Source organism: Peromyscus maniculatus, chromosome 18 (genome assembly GCF_049852395.1).
Source record: "Peromyscus maniculatus bairdii isolate BWxNUB_F1_BW_parent chromosome 18, HU_Pman_BW_mat_3.1, whole genome shotgun sequence".
Taxonomy (NCBI): domain Eukaryota; kingdom Metazoa; phylum Chordata; class Mammalia; order Rodentia; family Cricetidae; genus Peromyscus; species Peromyscus maniculatus.
Window position 1 is genome coordinate 21188033 of NC_134869.1, and position 25181 is coordinate 21213213.

Below are 25181 nucleotides of genomic sequence, written 5' to 3' on the forward strand. Positions count from 1 at the left end.
GAGGTGGGTGGGGTTTGCAGGATCTGCCCTTTTCTGATTGGCCGGCTTTAGCCTGCCGAGACCGGGCAGGCTGTGCTGGGTTCAGGAGCTGACTGGGGAGGAGGCCGCTGTCCTGGCCTCGCCAAAGAATGGTAAAGTGGCAAACCGGAAGTGGAGTTGGGGGCCATGCCAAAGGTCGAGCCAAGCAAACAGGAGCTGCCGGCCAGGGTCGGGCTCCCAGTTCGGTCCCCATACTCACCTATGCCGCTGGCTGTCACATGCCCCTCACTTGAGTAATGGGTCATCTCAAATCTCGGAGATGATTCTTCCAGGTCTATGGGTTATCAATTGAAGGATGGAGATCCTTTGACAAACCTAACTAATGCATTAACTATGTAAGGCCCACAAGTTAAGTTCAACAGGAGGACTAAGAGGCCAGCCAGAGCAGACAAGAGAGTGGTCAACCAGGGAGACCAGTTAACCAGGGACTCATACCATCCCTCATTATGTGGCCTCTTGAGTTTCCTGTCATGTAACCTCTTTCTGAGCAGGATCCTGGAATCTCTAATGACTCCCCGAGTGGTTGGCATAAAAACGACACTGTTCCCCTAGGGCCAAGCATAGGCCTCCTTGTTGAAAGAATAGTTAAGTCCAGCCCTCTTCTGTTCTGGAGGACTACTTCAGCTAAGGAGGAGGGGGATTCTTCTAAATGGGTGATAGATTTTTCTAGGGTGGCTATATCTGCATCATGGCCACGCTCAATTCCTCTCATTCTGGTCTTGGAGAATGAGGGCTGAAATCCCAATACCTATGCCCCCAGCTAAACCTAGGCCTAGGAGGCAGGACACCATATGGCTGTGAAAACTTCCCATTTGGCCTGCTCTGGTAGTTCCAGCCAGTGGAGAATTTCTTTTTCAGGGTAATAGGCTATTCTAGGGACCAAGAATAGCCCAATTGTACTAAGACTCAGAAACCCTGAGGGTTATTTAAAACTTGAGCGTGTACACAGGGGTCAAACCTGTAGTGCAAGCCTACCAGGCATCGTCTGGGGTTATTAAGTATCCCATCCCCGGTGGACTCTGAGTCTCTTTGCAGAGACTGGCATAATTTGTCGGGGGCCGGCCGATGCAGAGGTTGATGTCACAGACCGTAAGGCAAGCCTCCCTCTGCCTGACTGTTGCCATCGGCGTAGCTGGGAGTCAGAGGAGTTGGTATAGCCTCCCATTATTGCAGTCCCTTCGTAATCAGGCAGTGTTATATCTAGGCAAAGTTAGCAGATTCTAGTGAGAAATGCTTTCATGCGTTTCAAACCAAATAGGTAGCTTTTTAGAAGGCTTAAGGGTCCTGGATAGGAGGGTAGGTCTGTGGGGGCAATTTTGTCTGTGAATGGCAACATTTTAGTTTTTGTGGGCCTTGGAGTGGGGCAGGCATGGGTCTAGTTGGGCTTCTTATCTTATTGGGACCCAGGGGCTGCCATGGTTGTAGGGGCTGGATGTCTAATTGTAGGGTGAATAATGCTGTCGGATCTGTGGGTGCCATTGTCTGTCATACATTTTTAGAGCCCAGGTTTTCCCTGACATCCGATCTGAGGCTTTTTGCCTGCATTGGTGAATTGAGTCAATGCTGGATTGCATGACCCCTTTCCAGCATACCCAGGGTGACAGGCCGGTTCATATGCCCTTTTTACTCTGATGAAGTCCCCGGACTTTGGGGCCTTCCACCAGGTGTGGCCTGTAGAGACATGACTCCACAAGGCACAGAAATAGTTTCTTGCTCCCCCATGGGTCATCTCCTGGGCCTCAGTTCTACCATGTCCAGGGCAAACACAAAAATAGAGTCCTATTGTGTCCTCAGCTCACCCTGTCTCTTCTCTTACCTTCCTAATCTCCTTCCCTTGATGATGTTATGTGCCTCTCTCATCCGAGGCCTCAGGCTCTTTCCTGGGCTTTCTATCCATACTGATTTTTATTCTTTGGGCTTATTAAAAGTGGACACACCCCTTAGTGTTGAGAGCGGGTGATCATTCGTCTTCTCTGCCTGGATGTTGGTTGCAGCCCACATTGTTTGGTTCCTTCACCCATCATTCTCAGTACAACCTTAGAGGCAGGCGCTTGACTGAGTCAGGAGTAGTACCCGAAACGACTTCGCTTGAAACTAATGTTTGCTTTCTTGGTACTATCCAACATTGAGTGCTAATCGCAGGCAGAACATTGAGACCAGCATAGGCTGCCCTGAGCCTGCTAATTAGCTCATGTTGCTCTTCCTTGGTACACCCTGTCTCAGGGCATTGATTAAAAATGGCATACTGAAATAAAACCTGAGGATTTCAGATCATATCTTGCTTTAAATAGACATATTCTTTCCCACCAGATCACAAGTACTGCAATGAACAATCACGACCAAGTGTTTTGTGCATATCCGATCTGCTGCTTTTCCTAACCTCGAGACATATCACCATGGAAGCATTACACTTCACAAACACCCTTGCCACTCACTCTGGGATTATATGGTGTTTTCTACTTTTCAGAAGTGGTTGTAGCATTATAGTGCTTGCTCGGTTCTGTTACTTAAGTGACCTTACATTTTTTTCTTTAGACAGTCCTGGACTGTTGGTTATTTTGTTTCCAGTCTGGCCTTTAAAAACAAGGCCATGTTACTTCTCTGGTTGTCTTTCACATATCAAGACATGTATGCAAGGAGTGGGAATACTTTCTGAGAAACCCATTGGACAATGAGTGTGCCCAGCCAGGAGGGGCTGGGAACAGGAGCCACAGGCGTTGGTGGAGAGCCCTGACAGTTTTGGTTCTACATGGAAGAGTGAGACAAAGGGATAACATATATATAAGAGCAGTGCATGTTACACATCCTGTTAAGTTAGAAATAACACTAGCAAAACAGTGGAGAGGAGAAAGAGGAAATGTAATTCAAATAGTAACTGGTACGTAGATAGTGAGTAAAATAAAAAAAGATTTCCGTCTCAGCTAGGGATTCTGCTGCTGTGATAAGACACCAGAGCCAAAGGTAACTTGAAGAGGAAAGGATTTATTTCATCTCACACTTTTAGGTACCAGTCCATCACCAAGGGAAATGGAGGGAAGTCCTCTGCAAATGTGGTCATGGTGGTTATCACAGCAATAGAAAGCAACCTAAAGCAGAAGGTTAGGGTGAAAAAAAAATACAGTTCATCCATCGGTGGAAACATCACTGAGAGTGGAGTGAACAGGTCTAGTGTATTTTCTGATGTGATGTAACAGGAAATACACAGAGTCCTATGAAGTAATCATATTACTAAGCCCAAGAGTAGTAATCAGAATGAAACAAGATTCCGAATTCAGCTGAGGCATTAGCTCCAAACACTAGTTTCGGGGGGTGAAGGAACATTGATTGAATAACGTGAGCATAACCTACCAAATCCAAAGCATGAGTAATAAATATCTACGGCATTCAATGTCTTGATTCCTTCGACAATAAATGGAATAACACATAGGAGAGAAATGGTTCCATATTTTGGAGACAAGATAAATACTCATGGAAAAAATATTGATGAATCTGGCCTGTAGAACTTTTGGATCCATATGTGAACAACTTATAAGAAGACTTTTTTTTTTTAGCACTCTAAGATTACACGTGAATATGTATTTGGATGATATTAAGGAATCATTGATGTACTGGGGAAATGGTTCCGCTGATAAGAGCTCTTGCTGCAGAAGCATGAGGCATTGAGTTCCGATCCTCAGCACCCACCATAGTACTGTGGGAGACAGAGACAGGAAGACAGCCGGGGTTTGCTGGCCAGAACCCCAGGTTTAGTAACATAGCCTGCCTCAGGGGAACAGGGTGGAGAGTAAGAAAGCAGGACACCCCGTCCTTTCTTCTGGTTTCCACACACAAGATGCACACCCCACACCACCATGCCCCTACACAAAGGAATTGCTGCTCATTTGGATGTCTAAGTGAACGGCATTCATGTAATACTAATTAAAAAAAATCATTCCTGAATTTCACCATAAATCTGAATAGAAGCAGAAAAAAAAATCCTTTCCCCCAGAGGTTTAAACTGAGGTACTTCTGAGTTGAATGCCAAGACAACATTTATTTTAGGCTGTTTTAATGAAAAAAAAAAAAAGGTGAAAAAATAACGGGAAGTAAACGAAGAAAGAACTGGGAAAAATGTTCATCAACAAAGCTAGGTGTGGGTACCTGGTGGCTGATCATTTTCTTCTCACATATGTGTATGTTTGATAATTTGCATTATACAACATTTAAACCTATAACAACGTTTCAAGTAGGTGTGCATTGGTACATTAATTAGGAATAAATCCTTGGAAGTGAAATTGCAAAATCAAAGATCACACCCATTTTGAGAACTCTTTATAGCTATTTGAATAAATAAAATTTAAATCAAAATTATTTTCAGTAATATGGAATTCCTGTTATATTTCTAACGTAGTGAGTGAGCACATGGGAAAATTTTTTGTTTTTTTTGTTATTTGCCCAGGGATAACTGCTGCTGTCTCTTTGAATGACTGTCCTTATTCCTACAGACTATTAGTTGTTCCATTTCCAGCCCGTTAGATCCCCAGCAGGATCTAACGTGTGAGAACGTGTGAGAAGGTGTCTTTGTTAAATAACGCTTCTGACCGTGTTTGGAAGAAGAGCTGGAGCGGGTTTTCCGGGTTTTACTTTTGTAATGAAGAGAAGTTAGGGTTTATGTCTTTGGCCACACGGTGAGTCAGAGAGATTTCATTCCACAGAATGAAGCGTGATGCTATCTATTGCCAGGGTGGGAATCAGGGGCAGTGCAGAAGGTGTTTATGCCTGGAGGGGAGAAAGTGGTGAAAAGCATCAGGATTGAAAGGGGTGAGGGGAAGGGTATAGTTCTGAAGAGCCCCAGCAACATGCGATTGGCAGAGCTTTAAAATTAAACTGTGACAGGTGAGCAGAGAGTCAGCTCAGAGAGTTACCAGTGTTTCTCAACCTTCCTAAGGCTGAGACCCTTTAATACAGTTCCTCATAACCACAAAGTTATTTTGTTGCTACTTCATAATTGCAATTTTGCTACTGTTATGAATCATGATGTAAATACCTGCTATGTGATCCCCAAAGGGGCTTTGACCCACACATTGAGAACTGCTGGATTAGACACTTGCAACCAAAATGAAAGTTCTGAGTTGGAGCCTCAAACCCTGCATGGTGGAAGGAGAGAACCGGCCGGAAGCTGTCCTCTGACCTCCAATGACATGAGGGTCATTGAACATTCCCGTGCTCACACAGAGTAAATAAATAAATGTAAAAAAAAAAATTAAGAAAGAAATTAAAAACAACAGAGAGAAGAAAGAAATCCTTCATCTCCTGTGTTAATGATTTGCCAGTTTTCATCAACATAAGAGATACGGAGGCTGCTGGAAACAAGTTTCTCAACAATGTCCCTGCCTCCCTTTTCAGCCATGGCTTTGCCCCTGACTCTTAGCTGGGGCTCCTCTTCTACCCAAGACAGAAATGAAGCTTTTTGGTAGTATCTTGGGTATGTGGGGGATTGTTCAGATTCTGGTATGCGAGACTATGCCCGAGTACCATCCACATGATTTGTTAGGGACTGTGGGGTAAAAAAAAATAAGGAAAACACATGGGTATTGAGAAATAGTTTTGCCACAAAGTTTAAGTGCAAAGGTCCATGTGAGTACTCTGTGACAAACGTGATTTCGAAAAGTGCTTTTTAAAAGGGTGGTAAAAACAGGACCAATGTCCAAAAAGCTACTTCTGCCTTGGGCGGTCAGTGTTATCATTTGAATGTGCTTACTTACTGTTCTAGATCATCGTTTTTATTTTCCAAGTTTGTACTAAGCACCTGTGGTGAACATGGCTTATGAGTCAGATGCTGTGGCGACTCAGGGTCAGACATATCCTATTGATTTGGAAAACATGGGGACTAAATGCATGAAAAATAGCACTCTAAGAGTTCAGTAGAAAGGACGTGAGTGAAAAACGAACTCAAGTCTGTTTGCAGAGGGTATGGCTGAAAAGAGGGATCCTGCCATATCTTAAGAGACATCAACACAATGTTTCATTTCATACAGGGTCCTCTGCTGCAACATTGATGAGAGACATGGGGTCTGCCAGGATCTGACTGAGTAAATTCAGAATGCTTTGTGAGGCTGAGAGCATCATATGGCTACACAGTGTACATTTTTAGTCTGTTCTCACTTGTAATGCAACATAGTTTCTGAACAGCTGTGTTACTTCTGGGCATCCATTACTCATGATGCCTATCAATATTTGGAGGCTTGTGATTGATTTCTCCCCTACTCCAAACAGTTGACTGTCTTCAACCATAAATCTTCTAATACTCTTTGATGGTTACTTAGGAAACCTGTAAGGTTTCTCCTGACTTCACTCTCTTCATTTAAATGTGTTTTCTTCATCCTTCTTCTGTGAGGGAGCACCCAGTAGACAGTAGATGAGGCTGAGGTCTAAAAGCTACAGAGGGACTATGATGAGATGTTCCCTCGGGGGTGCTTGGAATAATACCTTGCTTTTATAAACAGTGAGTCTGGGATGCCCAGAAAATTAGCTTCGTTTTGTTTTAAATCAGATTTCTATCCAAATGAGATCCAGCCCTATTGGGTCAAGATATAGATTATAGACTACTCGTGTCTAAACTAAGTAAGACTATCAAATGAAGGATAAGGTGGTGTTGCACACCTGTTATCTCCTTATTTGGGAGGTAGAGGCAGAATGATTATATGGGAGAAGAAATGAGAAGAGAGGAGAGAAGAAGAGAGAAGAAAGGCTATTGAGTCAGAATCTCTGGTTGCGGAGTCTGATAATCCACTTTTTAATGGAACTCTGTAATGCTTCTTATACACATTGGCATTTCAGAGCTGTCTATTTGATGGTTATTAGCTTAGATTTTTTTCCAATTTCCAGCTGTGGCACAAAGGCAAATCATTTAATGTCCCTGGACCGAGGTCTCTTCAAGATAAAGACAATAATTCTTCAGAGGATATTTACTAAAATAGTGATATTTTTAGTCCACCGTTTTGGTTGCGTATCCAGCCACCATTTCCTAGCACAGCAGGAGCATCCGGTGGAAACCAGTTCTATTTTGCTGGGGTGGTTACATTCCAAATGTCCCAGGAAGGTGAAGCAGGGGTCAGTTATGATGGGTCTGAGGTGATCCTTGCGGCCTCATTCTCCTTGTTATGAACTAACTTATATATCCACACTGGATTTGATCCTAGAAAGGAAACGTTCAGGGGAACCTGTAGGGTGACCTTTTGGGTCAACATTTCCGAACCTGTGGGAAGGGTCATGGGGGAGGACTGCCCTGCTAGCTGTCAGAATGTCTGTGTACACCCCGAATCATGCCGCCATTATGCAAGTTCAAGTGGAGATGTCGGCCTTACCCTGAGCATGGCGGAGATGGAGGGTGGATTCCCCATCATGTTATTATGGTGTATATTAGTTACTTTTCTGTTGCTGGGATAAAAGTCCATGACCAAGGCAACGTGTAGAAGAAGGTTTGTTCGGGCTTGTGACTCCAGAGAGATTAGAGTCAATCATGGCGGGGAAACGCGGCAGCCATTGGCAGGCGTCTTGGCCCGAGTGGGATGCTGAGTGGTCATGCCTTCCAAGGCAAACAGGAAGCAGAGGAAGTGAGGAAGTGGCATGGGAATTTAAGCTCTCTAAGCCCTCTCCTAGTAGCATACTTCCTCCAGCAAGGCTCCATCTCCTTGAAGTTCAGCTTCTTTCTCAAACAGGGCCATCACCTGGGAACCCGGTGTTTAAATACAGAGCCTATAGGAAGACATTTCTCAAACCACTACATGGTGCTCATTCAATCAACTCAAAAAAAGCCACTCATTGGCCAATAGTTACATGAGATAGGAAACACCTATTATTTAAGCCATTGAATGAGTATTAATAGGTATGCTATGTAAATCCCTCACTGTAATGTTAAACACATACTATTTACACTACTTTCACTTTATTATTATTTAACAAAAATATTAAACGTTTTTTGTTTAATTCAGGGCAGGAATTATATGACTAGAAAATACATCCACTCAAAAATACTTGGTGAAATATGCAGTTTCTACTTTTTGTTGCAACCTACTGAAAGTACGGCAGTTCCGTTATACAGTGAGTTATCAGCCTTCCTCATAGTCCTTGACTTTGCTGTAGGTACGATAGCTATTTAAAGCTTCACTTAAATTTGGCCTTCCTTAAAGAGTGGTTATAATTTGAAAAAAAAAAAAAAGAGGGCTTCCAAGTTTGAAGTGAAAACTCTGTAACCGAGAATTATTCAAAGAAAAAGCCTAATTTTATGATTTTCTGTGGGTGGCAGAAATGTACGGGCACTTGGAGGGCAGTTGGAAATTGGTAGGCCAGGGAACTTTTTGTGTGTCATGAGGTATCGGAGGGAATGAGTTGAAGTTAGGTGCCCTGCCCAAGGTTATTCAAGGACAGTACGAACAAAGAGGGATTAGAATTCACACTCACACTGCTTAGAATTCCTGTGCGTGACTGGACTTTGCTACGTGATGTTACTTGGGGGCAGCGTTAATTATTGTGGCAACAGTATCTCCAGAGTACAAGGGGAGGGACAATGGTGTCCTTGACTTGTGGAGTGGCTGGACAGGAAGAGGTCGCGGAGATCATCTGGTCCAACACCCTCTTCTTCTAGGGGATGAAACTGACACCTGAGGCTGATTGACACAGTCAAGGACATCTGGCCCCAAAGTAGGATGGACTTGAGAACAATATCAATGCTTGATTTTTTTTTTAAACTCTCTTTCTAGAATTCTATGACATGAAAAGTTGCAAACATTTGGAGAAACTCTGGGTTGTACTCCTGACGTTCCTTTACTAGATTTGTTTAGATTTCATTTACTCCATCATCTAGTTTCCACAGACTTCCTGTATAGCCCTTGAATCCTCAGATGTGCTCGGCCAGCATTAACTTCATGGCTGGTTCATCAAGCCCTATTTGGACGCAGGTCCATAATGTACCTGCCTCTTCTACAGCTCCACGAGCTACTGGTGATTCTTCTCCAAACTGCATATATGGAAATCAGAGGGCCATTGCTCACGGCTCAACCATCATTGTAGCACATTAATCATGTTAATAATTGGTCTTAGCGCAGCACAGTGGACTTATTTTTATCTTCTTTTTTTTCTAACTAGGGGGTGGGGAGAATAAATCTCATTCCTTGCAAGCTTGAGGAACCGAGTTTGACCCAGAATCCACTTAAAAATCCCCAGTGTGATGGTGTACATTTATAGTACTAGGGCTGGGGAAGAGGAAACAGGAGGACCCTTCATGTCCCCCTGGTGAACCACTCCAGACCATGGATAAGCTCCCAATCAATGGCAGACTGCTTCAAAGAGAGTTGGATGGCATTCTTGAGGATGACACTCAGGACTGTCTTCCAGCATCAACATGAAGGAACATGTTTACAAACCCACACAGAAGTGCACCTGCACGTGTGCCCATGCGCATGCATGCACGCACGCACGCACGCATGCACGTGCACACACACACTCACAGCTGAGAAAGTCAGAGTTACAATAGCCATCTTCTGGATGAGGAAATCGGGGCTCAAGGCCATAGCTTACACAGCTGTGCAGCTGGAATCTGAAACAAGTCCATTGGAATGAAAATTCTGGTGTGTTTAGAAACACAGAGAAATAATATAGCCCTAAACACAGACCACAGAGAACAGTGAAGACAGAGTGACCAGAGAATATTGAAGATAGAGTGACCTGGGTCATTAACAGAAGTCCTGAGAACACTGAATTCTAGGAAAAGCAATCTCTGGACTCTAAGAGGGCTGCCTATTTCCCAATGTTTTCTGGACTGGAACCTTCTAAAAACCTACCCCAAAATATGTTTGGTTTGGAAGGAATGCGGCCCCATCTGCCAGCCAATAGGAGGTGCCAATTAGGAGTTGAGGTTTTTCCGATGGACACATTGTTTGCAGAGGGAACTGTACTCTTGGATTCTGGGTCGTGGGAGAGAAATTGCCTCGTTCCACTTTGACAGATGGTCTAGAGCAAGTAGTGGAGTGTGGATTTAGACTTCGTGGAGTCTGTATACACTCTATGACCTTGGCCCATTGTCTTTCACCTCTAAATTTTCTCTGAAGTGGGATGATAACGGTACTCACGGTCATAAGGGTCCAGTGAAGAGGATTTTACGACAGCGGCCACAGTTGGGCAGTCTGTACATCAATTTCAATGCAATTGTCATCCATGTGTCGCCTGAGCAATTGGAAGAGCCCTCCAAGAAAGGGCTCTGCTGTTCACGTCCTTTATAGGTTTGTGTTCCCGCCCTCCTCGGCAGGGCACACACTTCTAGATGTTGGTGTCCCTATAAATGTCAACCCAACTCTTATATTTCTGGTTGGGAGCCTAGCCTTTAACGGCTGAGCTATTCCTCCAGCCCAGCAGGCAGTGGTGGCGCACGCCTTTAATCCCAGCACTCCGGAGGCAGAGGCAGGTGGATCTCTGTGAGTTTGAGGCCCGCCTGGGCTACCAAGTGAGTTCCAGGAAAGGCGCAAAGCTACACAGAGAAACCCTGTCTTGAAAAACCAAAAAAAAAAAAAAAAAAACAACTAAATGTCAACCCAAGAGTATGCTTCCACGTGTACCATTATGCTGTGTGGCAATAAGAAGGCTCATATATGGAATGTCTGGTTCTCATCCTCAGCTACAGATGGGTCGCTTAGGATGTTCTGATGAAATGGGTTGCCTCTGAACCAGACTTGAAACCTACGGAAGTGACTGAGTGGCAACATGGAGAAGCTAATGTTATTGGAAGAAGAATTTATTACTTATATTTTCTGAGAAGAGGAGGAATGCCCGTCATTCTGGGCCACACGGATTTTGTCAGGAGCCAGAAAAGAATGAGGGAAGTCATAAACCACAGCTGTTTTCTTTTTCTATGGGGCAGGGAGTAGCAGGGCGGAGTGAGCCGTTGAACAGTTCAGCATTGGCTGGCTAAGAATTTCTGGGGAGCTTTGGGCTGCAGAGGCAGAGCCTGCCCACCCTGCCCCACACTTGGCCCTGGGGTGATGCAGGGCACAGTCAATATTGATTAGTGTCTGAGGGTTAGACGAAATGCATGTGGTGATGTGAGCTTGAAATTAGGTGGTTTCTACACATTGCACACTCACAGAAATTCACTAGTTCAGGGAAGAGTTTCTTCTTCCATGTTCGGAAGACCCCCAGCATGTTAGACCATCACAGAACACAACAAAGAAAAAGATACGGTTAATATTCTCGCTTGCCTGTTTCTACCCTCTTTCTTTGGCGCCTCCAGCCCTCCAGATCCTCTGAAAATAGATGATGTCATAGGTGTCGAGGTTAAATGCTCAGGACAAGCACTTTGGGGTAAAGGGAGAACTGGAATATTATTCCGAAAGGAGATTTGAAGTTATTCTTCAGCTTCTGCGTCATCTCAGACATCACAATCTGTTTACAACCCACATAGGGGGTTAAAAACAAACAAACAAACAAACAAAAACAACCCCCCAAAACAAAGATGACATATACTGACAGAAATAAGTCATTAATTAGAAACTACCACGACTCCTGGTGCCCCTTAGTGCCACAGCTACATGACCAGAACATTCCCATTCGCTCTGCAACTGTCAGTGGCTTAAAATGCTCAGGCTGACATTCTAGGCAGAAGAAGTCTATATTCTAGCTGCAGGTTTCGCAGTATCAAAGCAAATAGCACCCAACTCCCGCCCACACCAGGGCACTTGTGTGAATTATTCACCGCATCCGATTTTCTTTTATGGCAGCTATTTTTGTAGGCAGCGTGAGGAGATCTAAACGGTTGGATTGACTCTCATGGCACAGTGTTTTACAGCTCCTTCAGGAAACTTTGTGTTATTGGTGCACACACGCTTGAAGCAAGAACAGATTGTAGAGTTATTGTCTGTGCTTATCCGCACTGTAGCCAAATAAGATGGAAGCTCAGACTCAGCTCTTTATGGCGGCGGTGTGTGTGTGTGTGTGTGTGTGTGTGTGTGTGTGTGTGTGTGTGTGTGTGTGTGTGTACAACTCTGATAAAGGTCACTGGGCTTTAGTTACAGTGAAGGAAATCTTAAGGCCACAGGGTTGGAAGGACTGCATTTACTATTGACACTACACAAGAGCATTGTATTCTCTGTCATGAAGTCAATCACACACATGGCTTTGATCTCAAATATTTGGTCCCTCATAGCACTTACTGAGTTCTCGTATTCTATATGTTCTTTCAAGATCTGTTTATGATTCCTCATTTCACTGTACATGTGTGTAGGGGGGCAGCATACAATCTTGGGTATTGTTCCTTAGAAGCTGTCCTTTTTTTTTTTTTTTTTTTTTTAAAGACAGGGCCATTTTCCAGCTTCTCCCTCTCTCTGCCTCATGCTTCTCCAGCATCTGCCCACGGCGGCCATATTTCCCACCATGATGGTCAGAGAATCACCCTCTAAAACTGCAAGCAAGCCCCAAATGGAATGCTTTCTTTTATGAGTTGCCTTGGTCAGAGCGTTTTGTTTATGGCAATAGAAAAGTAGCTAAGTTACCCACTAAGATAGCTTGCTCATATGGAATGCAGCAAACAGTTGTATATAGGAAGTATGTATGTGGGATATTTAGGAAGTAGTGCCTTCATTATCACACAGGCATGCACAAATCACCCACATCTGTATATCACATATTTTATCTTGAATCGATCATGGCTCATTTTTATCATTCTTATTTGATTTAGGCAGTATTTTCAAATGTTTACTTTTGCAACCCATGAATGGATTTTAAAGTTGGAAAGTAGAATTGGGTGAAATATGTAAACTATAGGATCTCTTGTCCTGCCTCGGATGTTTCAAAGCATCCAGAAAGCCATTGCTCTGGATCAGTTTCTCCTGTTGTGGTTGAGATGATCCACTGTGAGGTATAATGCTAACACTTTCTTGCTACTAATAATTGAAATATCGCTTGTGAGTGATTTCCATTCCTATGTGAGCTAAGGAAGACTCACAGTTAGTCCTGGAATCGTGCCCTCCTTCCTTTCCCCACATACTACCTGCAAATGCAATACCGCATCCTGCTCTTCAGTCTAGCTGATGCTTGCTGTCTCCCCTCTATACTTGTCTTGGATCAGACACCCAGGTCAAGGACCATGTCCAGGGCACACAGTGGGCAGGTGGAGGGTTAGGACACAGACTTGGATCATTCATCTTCATGTTCTATCCCATTTCTATATTTTCATAAAACAGGCAGAATTTGGTGATTAACGAAATTGGTTTGTTTGCTTTGAAAGATCACATTGAACAGTCATCTACACCAATTTTTTTTTCCTTAATTATTTCTATGGCCTTTTCTTTCTAATCCACTAGTGCCATGAATCTTATGAGTAAGGGGACTCAGAATACAGTCCCTGAGCAATGCACCATCAGCTTAAGCATTTCCTCCTGCTATAAGGGGAGCAAGTTAACTATAGAAGGAATAAATCAAAATGATGGCCAATGTCAATATTGACAACACTCATCAAGTCAAGCCCTTCAAATTCCCCAGGGATGTTTTCTTAGCCATTGGCCTTAATGATGCTGTGAAGGATTTATTGTTTTGTTTAAGATAGTGTCTCACTGTTTCAGGGGTGTGTTGTCTTGGCTGGCCTTGAACTCCTGATCCTTCTGTCTCAACTTCTCAAGTGCTGAGAATACCATTGTACAGCCCATACCCAACCTTTGATCAATGTTAACACAGAAGAACATGCTGGGCCTTTTCTGGGAACTCTAAGGGAAACGGAACCTGTCTTTTGCCTGGCACTCGCTTGTGGGGTGGAATATAAACATGAATGGAAGGATGTCACCTTGTCATAATAAGGGACCCCACAACCTGAATCTGAGCCAGCAGGGCTAGAGTTGCCTACACCCGGAGCCGGGATGCTTGTCTCCGGACTTTTTAGGTATTTTCCCCCCTAAATAAAAAAAAAAAATGTTTAGAGGACTAGAGAGATGTCTCAGTGGTTACGAGTGCTTTGCTACCCTTCCGGAAGACCCCACTTCGGTTCCCAGCACCCATGTTAGGCAGCTCACAATGCGGGTAACTCCAGTTCCAGGGGATCTAACGCCCTCTGCTGGCCTCTCAGGGTCGGCCCCTGCCCACAGGACACATTTACACAATATACATACCTATAATAAATGCAAAAACAAAGCATTTAAAAAATGTTTAGGGTCGTCATTTCTGCACTAAGAGAGTCCTTCTGGCTGCTTGCTGGTGCCCCCCAGTAGGGCAGAACAACACAGAAAAGTGAGAAGGGGCGTTTGATCCTCAGGTTGCCAAGAGAAAGAACAGTAAGGTGGGGAGATGAAAGACTGTGTACACAGTCCCTAGAACTCCATGGCAAAGCCTCTGACATCCTGATTTTCAAATTGGCAACGAACTCATACTCACATATCTGCAGAGAAAATGCACAGAGGGCCATAAGTCACTCAAGCCATGCTTGGCAACACTAAACATTAAGGAAATAAGGATCAAAACCACAGCAATATATGAGTTTATACACACTACTATGGCTATCAACAAAAGCAAATATGGACAACAATAAAAAAAAAACCTGAGGTAAGTAAAGGTGAGGCTGTGGGCCCATTAGAAACCCAGCACAGTGTTGACAGGTGTAAAATGTAGCCACACTATGATGGCTTCCCAAAACAGATAAAGGTAATTACCACATAACCCAACAATTTCACTTCTGGGTATAACTCCCAAAGAATTGAAAACTGAGACTGAAACAAGTATTTGGACACCCGTGTTTAGACCAGCATTATTGATAACAGCCAAGGGTTGACACTTGAATAGATTTAAAACAGGGTGGGTGTGTGACCCCGTGGAATACATTCAACCTTCTGGAAGGAAGGACTCAGGCCGCACCACGGATGATGCTTGGGAACACTAAGCTAAGTGAAACAAGCCAGCCGCAAAGGCAAGTTCTGTGTAATTCCGTGTCTGCGAGGGTCTTGGAGCAGCCAGCTCCACGCAGAAGGAAAGGCAGAATGGTGGGATGGTGGTGTAGGGCTTGTGGAAGGAAGAAATGGAGAGCTCTTGTTTAATGGGTATCGTTTCCATGTAGGATGGTGGAGAGTTTAGGGAGTTAGATACCAGTGATACTTGCACAGGAGTGTGCCTGCACTAAGCGCCACCACGTTGTAAACTTTAGAACGGTTTAGAGGGCTAGGCATGGGGGTACAGCTTTGTCACCTCAGCACTGGGGAGGGGGAGATAGCAGAATTAGGAGTTTAAAGTCATCCACTGTTACGCGTGGTGAGTCTGAGGCAAGCCTGAGCTACCAGTGTGTTCTCCTGTTTCAAAACAACAACAATAAAGTTAAATTAGAATTGTTTTTTGTTTTATTTTTATAAAAATAAAAATAACTTTATTTTTGTAAAATAAAAATATATCATAAATAATGATAATAAATTTTTCTATCTTTCAGAAGAATGTTCTGTTTGGGCAAACAGAAAAGGCCCCCAGTCTTTTCTTTCTTTCTTTTTTTTTCAAGACAGGGTTTCTCTGTGTAGCTTTGGTGCCTGTCCTGGAACTCGCTCTGTAGACCAGGCTGGCCTCGAACTCACAGAGATCTGCCTGCTTCTGCCTCTCTAGTGATGAGATTAAAGGTCTATGCCACCACTGCCTGGCAAAGCCCCAGTCTTAATCAGATGATTGTTAGCCTAGAAAAATGAAAGGGGATAGAGCGGCAGGTGAGGATGATCTGGGTTCATTAACAAAGCCAGGATTCTTAAATTCAACAGAATAAAAACATGGCATCATTTGCAAGTGTGGGATCTCAGTGAAGTCTGAGAAGAAATGATGGGCCCCAGTGAACCAATGAGCCTGACTGTTGGTGTCTTCATCAGTTGTAGAATAAAACAAAAAGTCTGCCTTCATCTTTAAAATCACTGTAGCTGGAGTTTTCTCCAGTCCTGCCTGGGCCCCCAGCCACTCAGACCCAAGTAAACACACAGAGATTTATATTACTTATAAACTGTATGGCTGTAGCAGGCTTCTTGCTATCTAGTTCTTATATCTTAAATTAACCCATTTCTATTAATCTATAATTCGCCACGTGGCTTGTGACTTACCAGTACTTTTACATCTCGCTTCCTCTGTGTCTGGCTGGCGACTCCTGACTCAGCCTTCCTCTTCCCAGAATTCTCTTCTCTTCTTGTCCTGCCTATACTATACTTCCTGCCTGGCTACTGGCCAATCAGTGTTTTACTTATCCACCAAATCAAAGCAACACATTCACAGCATCCCCACCACATCACAATAGTTCTGTGAGTGTTGCTCAGTTTAACGGTCAACACTGTTCATTTCCTAACATTATCCAGTAGGCATAATGGGCAGTGGTTCTGTGCACCTATTCACATTATTCTGTGATCCTTCCAGCCAGATGGTTTGTCTTTTGCCCTTGTATATTGTTCTCTACTCCAGACAAAAATGACTCTGGGCAGCATCCCCTGGGCTCCACCGTCTCCAGATTCTTGTTGCGTGGAGCCATTACAAGGTAGCAACAGGAAATCAACCAATGAGAGGGGAATAGTTTAGGAAATCTTGCTGCTTCTGCCTCACCACGATTTGGCTATGATTCATCATTCAAGCCCAGGGTGGCTGGGATTCCCTTGACTCACTACACCCTGGAAACACCATTTCTCCCACTTACTCCAGCCTGTGGGAGGCAACCACTCTGCACTGTCTGGAGTCTCTGGGTCCTCTTGATCTCTTGTGGGCTTCCTTGATCCACTAAATCCTTGCATTGTCTTTTGGTCTATTGTTGGAGCTTGTCACTTATTTATTCCAAGACTGATTTGTCCAGTGACTCACTTGTCACCAAGGTAAGGGCTGTCCTGATAACCTGACTTTTCTAATGAATAATGTCCTGCTCACAGAGAAGAGCTGGAATGGTCAGGCTGTTATTAACACTTTAATAACCCCATCTCCCAAAAGCACTGAGTAATGTTCATCCATCATAGTGCCTGGCCCAAAGTAAGCCCTCAGTAACACTTATGACCACTGTTTTGTTGTCTTTGAAGCCAGAGAACACCACTGTTATCCTTCCTTACTCATTTAAAAGATCCACCTATTTATTTGCTGTATTTTATTTTGTTACTGAAGTCTTAATGCACATTGGGCCATTGAGTGACTGGGTGTCATTTAATCATACCTCAGAACAGTGCTAGGAGGTGAGGATTACAAAATTATTGTTTCTGTCCTTCAGATGGGAGGACTAATGTGTTTTTTGTTTGTTTTTCCCCAGGATCACACAGAGAGTGGACGATTTGGACACAGACTGCAGCCATTGGGGCTCATGTTCTTCCCAAGAAACCCACCGCCTGGCAGGCTAAGCAGACGTGGTCCCCCTCTGTTCTTGAAGCTGGAAACAAGCGATGGGCAAGTGACAAAAGATGACAGATAATGTGCATCTTCCCAGGCAACCTAATCTCATCCAGAGAAAATGGCCTCAAGCTGAGAACCAAGGGAATGAGCCACGCACAGGGATGCTGCCCCAGCCCTTCACCTGCAGGCTTGAGAACAAGTTGAGGCAGGGCCATGTCTCATCTTGGATTTGCCTCTGAAGTGACTACCAGGTTGCACTCGTGAAATCCCCCCTAAGCAAGCGTTTCCTTGGCTATGACATACCGATCCCATTCTCTCCTGATCGATGGCTGTTTCTGGTAGAAATCTCCCTTAGTCACTGTTTCTAAGTCAATCTTCAGAGCACCTTGTAAGCTCCTGGGACCACGTCTTCCCCGTTACCTGTAAGTGACACCCATTCATTTCAATAGGAGGGACATGTAATTACTTGAAGGGACAATTTGGCCGATGGGCTTATTGACAGTGCCCGGCCCTCCAAATGCGCATTTACATCCTGCAACCACTATTTAGGAAGATTGCATGCCGCATGAATTAGGGGGTTGCACACCGAAGCCACCTCTGTCTTTACTCATGCGTTCCTTATCTTTCTCTCTAAGTATTCTCCTCTCGGATTCATACCAGGTTATCTCCTCCCGCCCCCCCCCCCCCCCGACATCCACTTCTCCAGAATGTCTACTCTCTGTTTTCCTAAAGATAAGGGCCTTTCCTAAATTCGGTTGCGAGGGGGAAAATTGCCGACCGTTGGTCCCTAGTGATGTTGGGAATTGGAGGCACTGTGATTCCTGGCCAGTTCTGCCGGCATTGTCGTCTCCCGACCTCTGGATCCGTTCTGGCTTGCGCATCTGTCCTTTATTTTGTTTTTTTAGCACTGTGTCAGGAAGGAAAAGAAAGATCGTCCCCTGCCAAGGTTGTAGTTTGGGGCCCGCGAATCACTGGTATCCCTCGGCATTCTGCACAAAGAACAGACATGTGCAAGTTGTGCGTGTTCCGAAGTTGGAAGCTACAGGTAATGGGCTGAGTGGTTTCGAAACAAGAGCCTTTCAGAGAACTTTCCAGAAGGGCTCTTATCTGTTTCCTACCTCCATTCCTCTCCACCCTTGCTTTTCCTTCCTTCTGTCTACTGCTTTCGGATGTGTTGTGAAAAAAGATAAAATAGAGACATTTAGAAACTGAAGTTCTCAGACGCAGCCTGCTCTCGACTTTGGTATTAGAGATAAGCCACCGCGTGTCTCTTGGACCTGGTTACTCCCTTTGTGGACTAGGTAACTGTTGAAAGAAAACCTACCAGAAGCCTGATCGCGCTTGGGGCTGAGAGGTGAAGAGACCATGTGGCCTCTGCTCTCATGAGCTGATATGACCATAGGGAAATGAGCGGTGACCACAGAGAGAGAGCCCAGCCTCACGGTATGAAGTCGGGAGCGTCTGTCTAGGTGTCTACACATTTTGTGCTATGAAACTGGCACAGGATTAGCCCTCCCAGACACTAAAGCGTCCTTTAAAACGCAGCCCAGGCAAAGAACGACTTTCTAAAAGAACAAAGGTGTGGACCAGCACACCCTGATCTTCAGGCTTACTGTAAAAGCTGTAATCGCTTGACAATGTGGCAGTCATAAAGATAGGCGTGTAGATCTACGTGACAGAGTTTAGAGTTCAGAAAGAGACTCCTATCTCTGTGGCCAATTGAGTCATGATAAACTGTGGTGATCAAAAGTACAGACTTTGATATGTAACTAGATATCTATATTAAGGAAGGTGCCTCGACCTTTTCCTCACGATGTATTGAAAATTCAATTCAAAAACAGATCCTAGAGCTAAATCTGAAAGCTAGTATCGTAAAGATTCTAGAATAATGTATGCGAGGATGATCCTTGGGATGTTGGGTTGTCTGAAATTTCTTATTTAGAACACAGAAACATGAGACTTAAAAAAGACATTTATTTTAAAACTTTACAAAGCTAGATAGTGTGGTGCATGAATATAATTTTAGCACTTAGGAGGCAGATGTAGGAAGGTCACTAGATGTTTGAGGCTAGCCTGCTCTACATAATAAATCCCAGCCTATCCTGGGCTACAGAGTGTGATCCTGTCTCAAAAAACAATCAAAACAAACAAAAAAAACAAATAAACAAACACACAAAAAAAGAAAAATAGACTTCATAAAGTTTAAAAACATTAGCTTGTCAAAAATGTAATTGAGAAGATTAAAAAGCAAGCCATTAACCAAGAGGAAATAATTGTGTGGTATATAATTGACAAAGGACTCATATTTAGATAACATAAATATATCTCTCAACTCAATAAAAGGGTAACAATCCAATAGTGTAGTATGGTGAGGAAAATATTTTTTTTTTTAATTTTACGTGCATTGTTATTTTGCATGTATGTCTGTGTGAGGGTGTCAGCTCCTGAGTTACAGACAGTTGTGAGCTGCCATGTGGGTGGTGGGAATTGAACCTGGGTCCTCTGGAAGAGCAACCAGTGCTCTCGACTGCTGAGCCAACTCTCCACACCCCCATCCCCCCGATAATATTTTCATAAGCACTTCGCAAGAGAGCATCTACAGTCAAAAAGCACATGCCTGGAGAGATGCTTAGCATGATGGGAAATTCAAGTTGATGCTCAGATGCTGTAAAACCCACACTAGCACAGCTAAGACTAAAAAGCCTGACAACAAGGGTGGAGACTGTGGTGCGAACCGGAAGTCTGATTTACTGCCGCTGGGAATGCAAAAGCAGTACAGCCATTTTGAAAATGAAGTTCTTGGAAGGTTAAACATACACTTATCATATGACCCAGTAATTAATTATATTACAGGGTATTACCCTAGATAAACAAAAATATATGTCAACTAAAGATATGTACATATTTATAGTGTCATTATATTATGAGTACTGAACTGAGTCAATCCAATTGCCCAACAACTGATGTATAGATAAAAAGAGACTGGTGAGGAGCATTGGAATGTTTACAATTAAAAGGAGCTGAGTCCTGACCTATGACCCAGAGGAATCTTAAAAACATCATGGTGCCGGGCGGTGGTGGTGCACGTCTTTAATCCCAGCACTTGGGAGGCAGAGGCAGGTGGATCTCTGTGAGTTCGAGGCCAGCCTGGTCTACAAAGTGAGTTCTAGGATAGGTGCAAAGCTACACAGAGAAACTCCATCCCGAAAAACCATTAAAAAAAAAAAAACATCATGGTAAGCAAAAGATTGCCAGACACAAAACACCTCATAGTACATTGTATTCCTCCATTAACATGAAATCTTATATGAAGACTATATATATACACATACACACACTGCATACACACATCTACACACACACACACACACACACACACACACACACGATAAAAAGCCACCAGGAAAACAATCAGATTGGTAGTTCTGGGAGTCGTAGTTAAGAATGATAATTAACTGAAAAGGAGCCCCCCAAAACTTGGGGGTGAAAGGTAGGGTGGTAGAAATTTTCCAAAACAGGTTTGTGATCACTCACACTTCAAATTGGTGAATTTTATTGTGTATAAGTTATACCTTAATAGAGCTATCAAAAACGTTATTTAGCTCTGAGCGGTAGGGCGCTTGTCTAGCCTGCAAGAAGGCCCGGTATCAATATCTAGCTCTGAAAAATACATATAACCCAGAATACATGCTTGGTGTTTATGGAGAGCATCACCGCTAAGCCCAGCCTCAGTAGCTATGAAGAAGTTTGCAGACAACAGGAGAAATTTTGAGTTTTTTTTCTAGGAGAAACTTTCACTCACATCTGAACCACTTAGAACACCACATCCGGCAGGGCATCTGAAGTGCTGAGCATCAGAAATAGCTCTCTTATCATCCACATAGGAACTTCTGTCAGAAGCCATCAGAGGTGGTGAGCTGTGGCTTCGTGCTTTATCTGGAGAGATAAACGCTGAGGGGGTTCTCCTCAGCTGCTCCCTGGAGCCATCTGGGTGAGAGGGGAAGCCCTGCGTGGTGGCCCAGCTCTTGCTGGGTTTGACTTATCCTTAGGTCTTACGGTCTCCTAACTTTGAAATCTGTAGCTGTCTAGTCATGGTAACTCAATGCTTCTTCCTAGAGTTTTGAGTTTATTTTGAGGGCGCTGTATCTTTATCCTGTAGCCAAGACTTGGATGTTCCTGGGAAGCTGGTTCCTCGAGACAGAGGTTCTCAACCTGTGGTTCATGACCCCTTGGGTGGGGGGGAGTCACCTGCTCAAGACCATCTGCATATCAAACATCTGCATTATGATTCACAACAGTAGGGAAATTACAGTTAGGAAGTCTCAATGAAAATAATGTTATGACTGTGCGTCTCTACAACATGAGGAATTGTATTCAAGGCAGCATTAGGAAGGTTGAGAACCACTGCTCTAAGGCAACCCAAGCGGTGGAAAAATCAGGGTACACTTCTGTTGAGAAACCGAACCCAAACCCATCTTCCCTCTCCAACTCCACACTCCATTGCTTATCAGCTTCTACCTAGCTGTGGCTTCTCCCAGGAGCCATCAGGGAAATGTAACTTCTCCCTCAAACTCGCCTTGTCTCAACAAGTGTCTCACATGCCCACTCAAGATTTCTTTCCATATCCTTAGAATCGTGTGATAAATCAATGGAATCTGAATGCTGCAGACCATCTAGAGCCATGTTTTCCAAGATGTCTTCCCCCAAATGAAAGATACGAGTTTGTGTTCAGTGGGAAATAGGTGCCCTGGCTAAGTGCATTTAGAAAATGCCAATTGAACAGGGTTCTGTGCACTACGTACTCTGAGCAGGCTTGGCATACACACTTGGATAATAAGCATGGATGACATGGGGTGGGGATTGCTAAAGTGTGGGATGAGATGGAGGTATTTGATCAGAAAAATGGAGGAGAAATGAGAATTTATTAAATAGAAATATGCCACCCACCCTCAGTATTTTAATTACGGGTTCTATTGCTGTGAAGAGACACCATGGCCATGGCAACTCTTATAAAGGAAAACATTTAATTAGGGCTAGCTTACAGTTTCAGAGGTTTAGTTCATTATCTTCATGATGGTGTGCAGGCAGACATGGTGCTGGAGAAGGAGCTGAGAGGTTTCTACATCTTGATCTGTAGGCAGCAGAAGCAACTGTGTGGCACACTGGGCCTAGCTTGAGCATCTGAGACCTCAAAGCTTGCCTCTACAGGGACAGACTTCCTCCATCAAGGCCACACCTCCTCCAACAAGGCCACACCTCCTCCAATAAGACCACACCTGCTAGTAGTGCCACTCCCTGTGGGCCAGGCATTCAAACACATGAGTCTATGCCGGCCATACCTATTCAAACCACCACAATCAGTTTTCTTTTTTGGACAGGATCTCATACTATAGCCCAAGCTGACCTGGAGCTCATGGCAATCCTCCTGACTCTGACCCTTGAGTACTAGGATTACAAGGGTGAGTCATCATGCCTGGCTTGGCATATCTTTAGTTGCATATGCAAATTTCAAGGTTCTAGCAACTACAGGTAAAAAGGTAAAACAAAAGAAAGAACAAGTGAACTTAATATGTATATAAATTTTATTTATTGATTTAATTAATTTATTTATAAACAGCCTTCTTTTTTTGTTTTTTGGTTTCTTAGGCAGGTTCTCATTATATAGCCCAGGTTGGCCTCAAACTAGCAATGTAGTTCAGGCTGGCCTGGAGCTCATGATCTTCCTGCCTCTGTCCCAGAATGCTGCCATTATAAGTATGTTCTACAATGGTTGACTTAAACATTCTTTCTTTCAAAGCAGTTTTAGGTTTTTGTAGCAAAACTGAACAAAGGTACTGCAGTCCACACATAGCCTCTGCCTCAAATCTGCTTCCCCTACTATCCTCATTCGGATGATATATTTTATTTAGCCCAGTAGATAAAACTACCATTATTTAAAAATTAGTCATTACCGAAGTATTTAAGGGATGCGTTGCGTGTTTGTTCTGCCTTTTCTACATGTTGTTTTGGTCTTCTCATTTAAAAATGTGGTCCTAGCACCACTCCAAGGACTCATCAGCCACGTGTGGCCAGTGGTTCCCGAGTGAGTGCAGGTCTGGAGGCTGGGGAATGCTGATTCAGCCTCACTCTGCAGTCACACAAATGCATTTCAGGGCCCTGAACGTTGGAGGCCATTTTCCTGAGATACAGGCCCAATTAATGCCATAGGGCACCAATGTCTTCACCCTAGGGAGCCACACCAGGATTCAAGCACAAACTTTTTCCTTCATAGCAGGGAGAATTCCGGCTTCCTTCCTTTGCCCTTTGGGAGTACCAGCTTTGATTCCTTGTCTACTGAATCAGAATGGGGCTTTGTCTAAGAACCCAGAAGACTGAGTTTGCCTGACTGCCTCAGCCTGCCATTCTTCCTGGAGCTTCTGAGAATCCTGCACTGTGTTCCTTAAGATTTGCATGGCTTCCCAGACTGTCTTTCTTATTCACAACAGAGTCTGTCAGGCAGAGTGAATGAGGATCCCTGACCACAGAACCATTGTGATAGCCTTTGGACACTAACAGAGTCTTTGATTTACTATGTGTATTAGTTACTATTCTACTATTGTGAAGAAAGACGATGAAAAGGGCAATTCTTATAAAATAAAGCATTTGACAAGGGGCTGCTGGTTCCACAAGGTAGTGGAGTTCACGGCCATCATGGTGGGAAGCAGACAGGCATGGTGCTGGAGCAGCAGCTGAGCACTTTACACCCTGATCCACAGGCAACAGGTAGAGAGAAAGCAAAACTGGGCTGGTGTGGGCTATTGAAACCTCAAAGCCTCACGCCTAGTCACACACCTCCTCCAACAAGGCCACACCCACTCCCATGAGGCCACACCTCCTAATCCTTCCTAAACAGTTCCACTGGCTGGGAACCAAGCATTCAAATAGGTGAGCCTATGGGGGCCATTCTCATCCAAACCACCATACCATGTATTCACAAACAAATGCTTATTGAACACCTGCGAAGTGACAGACCCTGTTATTGGTGCTGGAACAAACTTTGTGTGTTCTATGGATGCTGGGACACAGATTCTAATGACAAGAGACAGATAAACTGCATATTTGTAATCATGAGGCTCGATGGGAATAGAGTTGTTGAAAGAAGATAAGTCAAAAGTAAGGAGTAGACTGAAGAGAAATCAATTAATTTATTCTCTAGTTGTGGCTGTAATTGGAGGAAAGGGGGAACTGATTTGAGGGAAATATTCCTCTTAGCCTGTGTCCATTACCCATTGATATAAAATGATATAGTATATCCATTGATATTGATGTAAAGTAGTATAGTCTATTCATTGATATTGATGTAAAATGATTTATCCTACCATGTACCTTGACACATGTCTAGATCATACATAATCTCTAACCCAATATAAATGTTACATAAATAGTTGTTAAGTTTATTGTTTGGGGAAAAATGACATGTCAATACAGTAAATATAATAAATATATATATATATATATATATATATATATATATATATAGAGAGAGAGAGAGAGAGAGAGAGAGAGAGAGAGAGAGAGAGGGAGAGAGAGAGAGAAGGATGGGAAAAATGGGGAATCTCACTTTGTAATCTTGCCTAGTCTGGAACTCACTATATAGGCCAGTCTGGCCTCAGATTCACAGAGATTCACCTGCTTCTGTTTTCTGGGTGCAGGAATCAAAAGCGTACATCACCCCTCTCAGCTCAGATGATTTCTTTCTTTCTTTTTTTTTTTTTTTTTTTTTTTAAAGATTTTCTATATAGTGTTGAATTTGTGAGCCCAGAACTTATGGC

At 43.6% G+C, this 25181-nt stretch overlaps 1 long non-coding RNA gene across 2 annotated transcripts in view; it reads left to right on the forward strand.

Annotated features, from left to right (window-relative positions):
- LOC143269424 (uncharacterized) overlaps positions 1–24902 on the forward strand; it is a 40643-nt gene extending 15741 nt beyond the window's left edge. Inside the window, exons 2-4 of one of the 2 annotated variants that reach the window (XR_013045846.1) lie at positions 17291–17792; positions 18276–18415; positions 23642–24902. This is a non-coding gene — a long non-coding RNA (uncharacterized LOC143269424). Of the gene's footprint in view, positions 1–17290; positions 17793–18275 lie in introns of both variants that reach the window. The other variant, XR_013045845.1, reaches the window with a different exon arrangement.
- Positions 24903–25181: the final 279 nt, after the last annotated feature.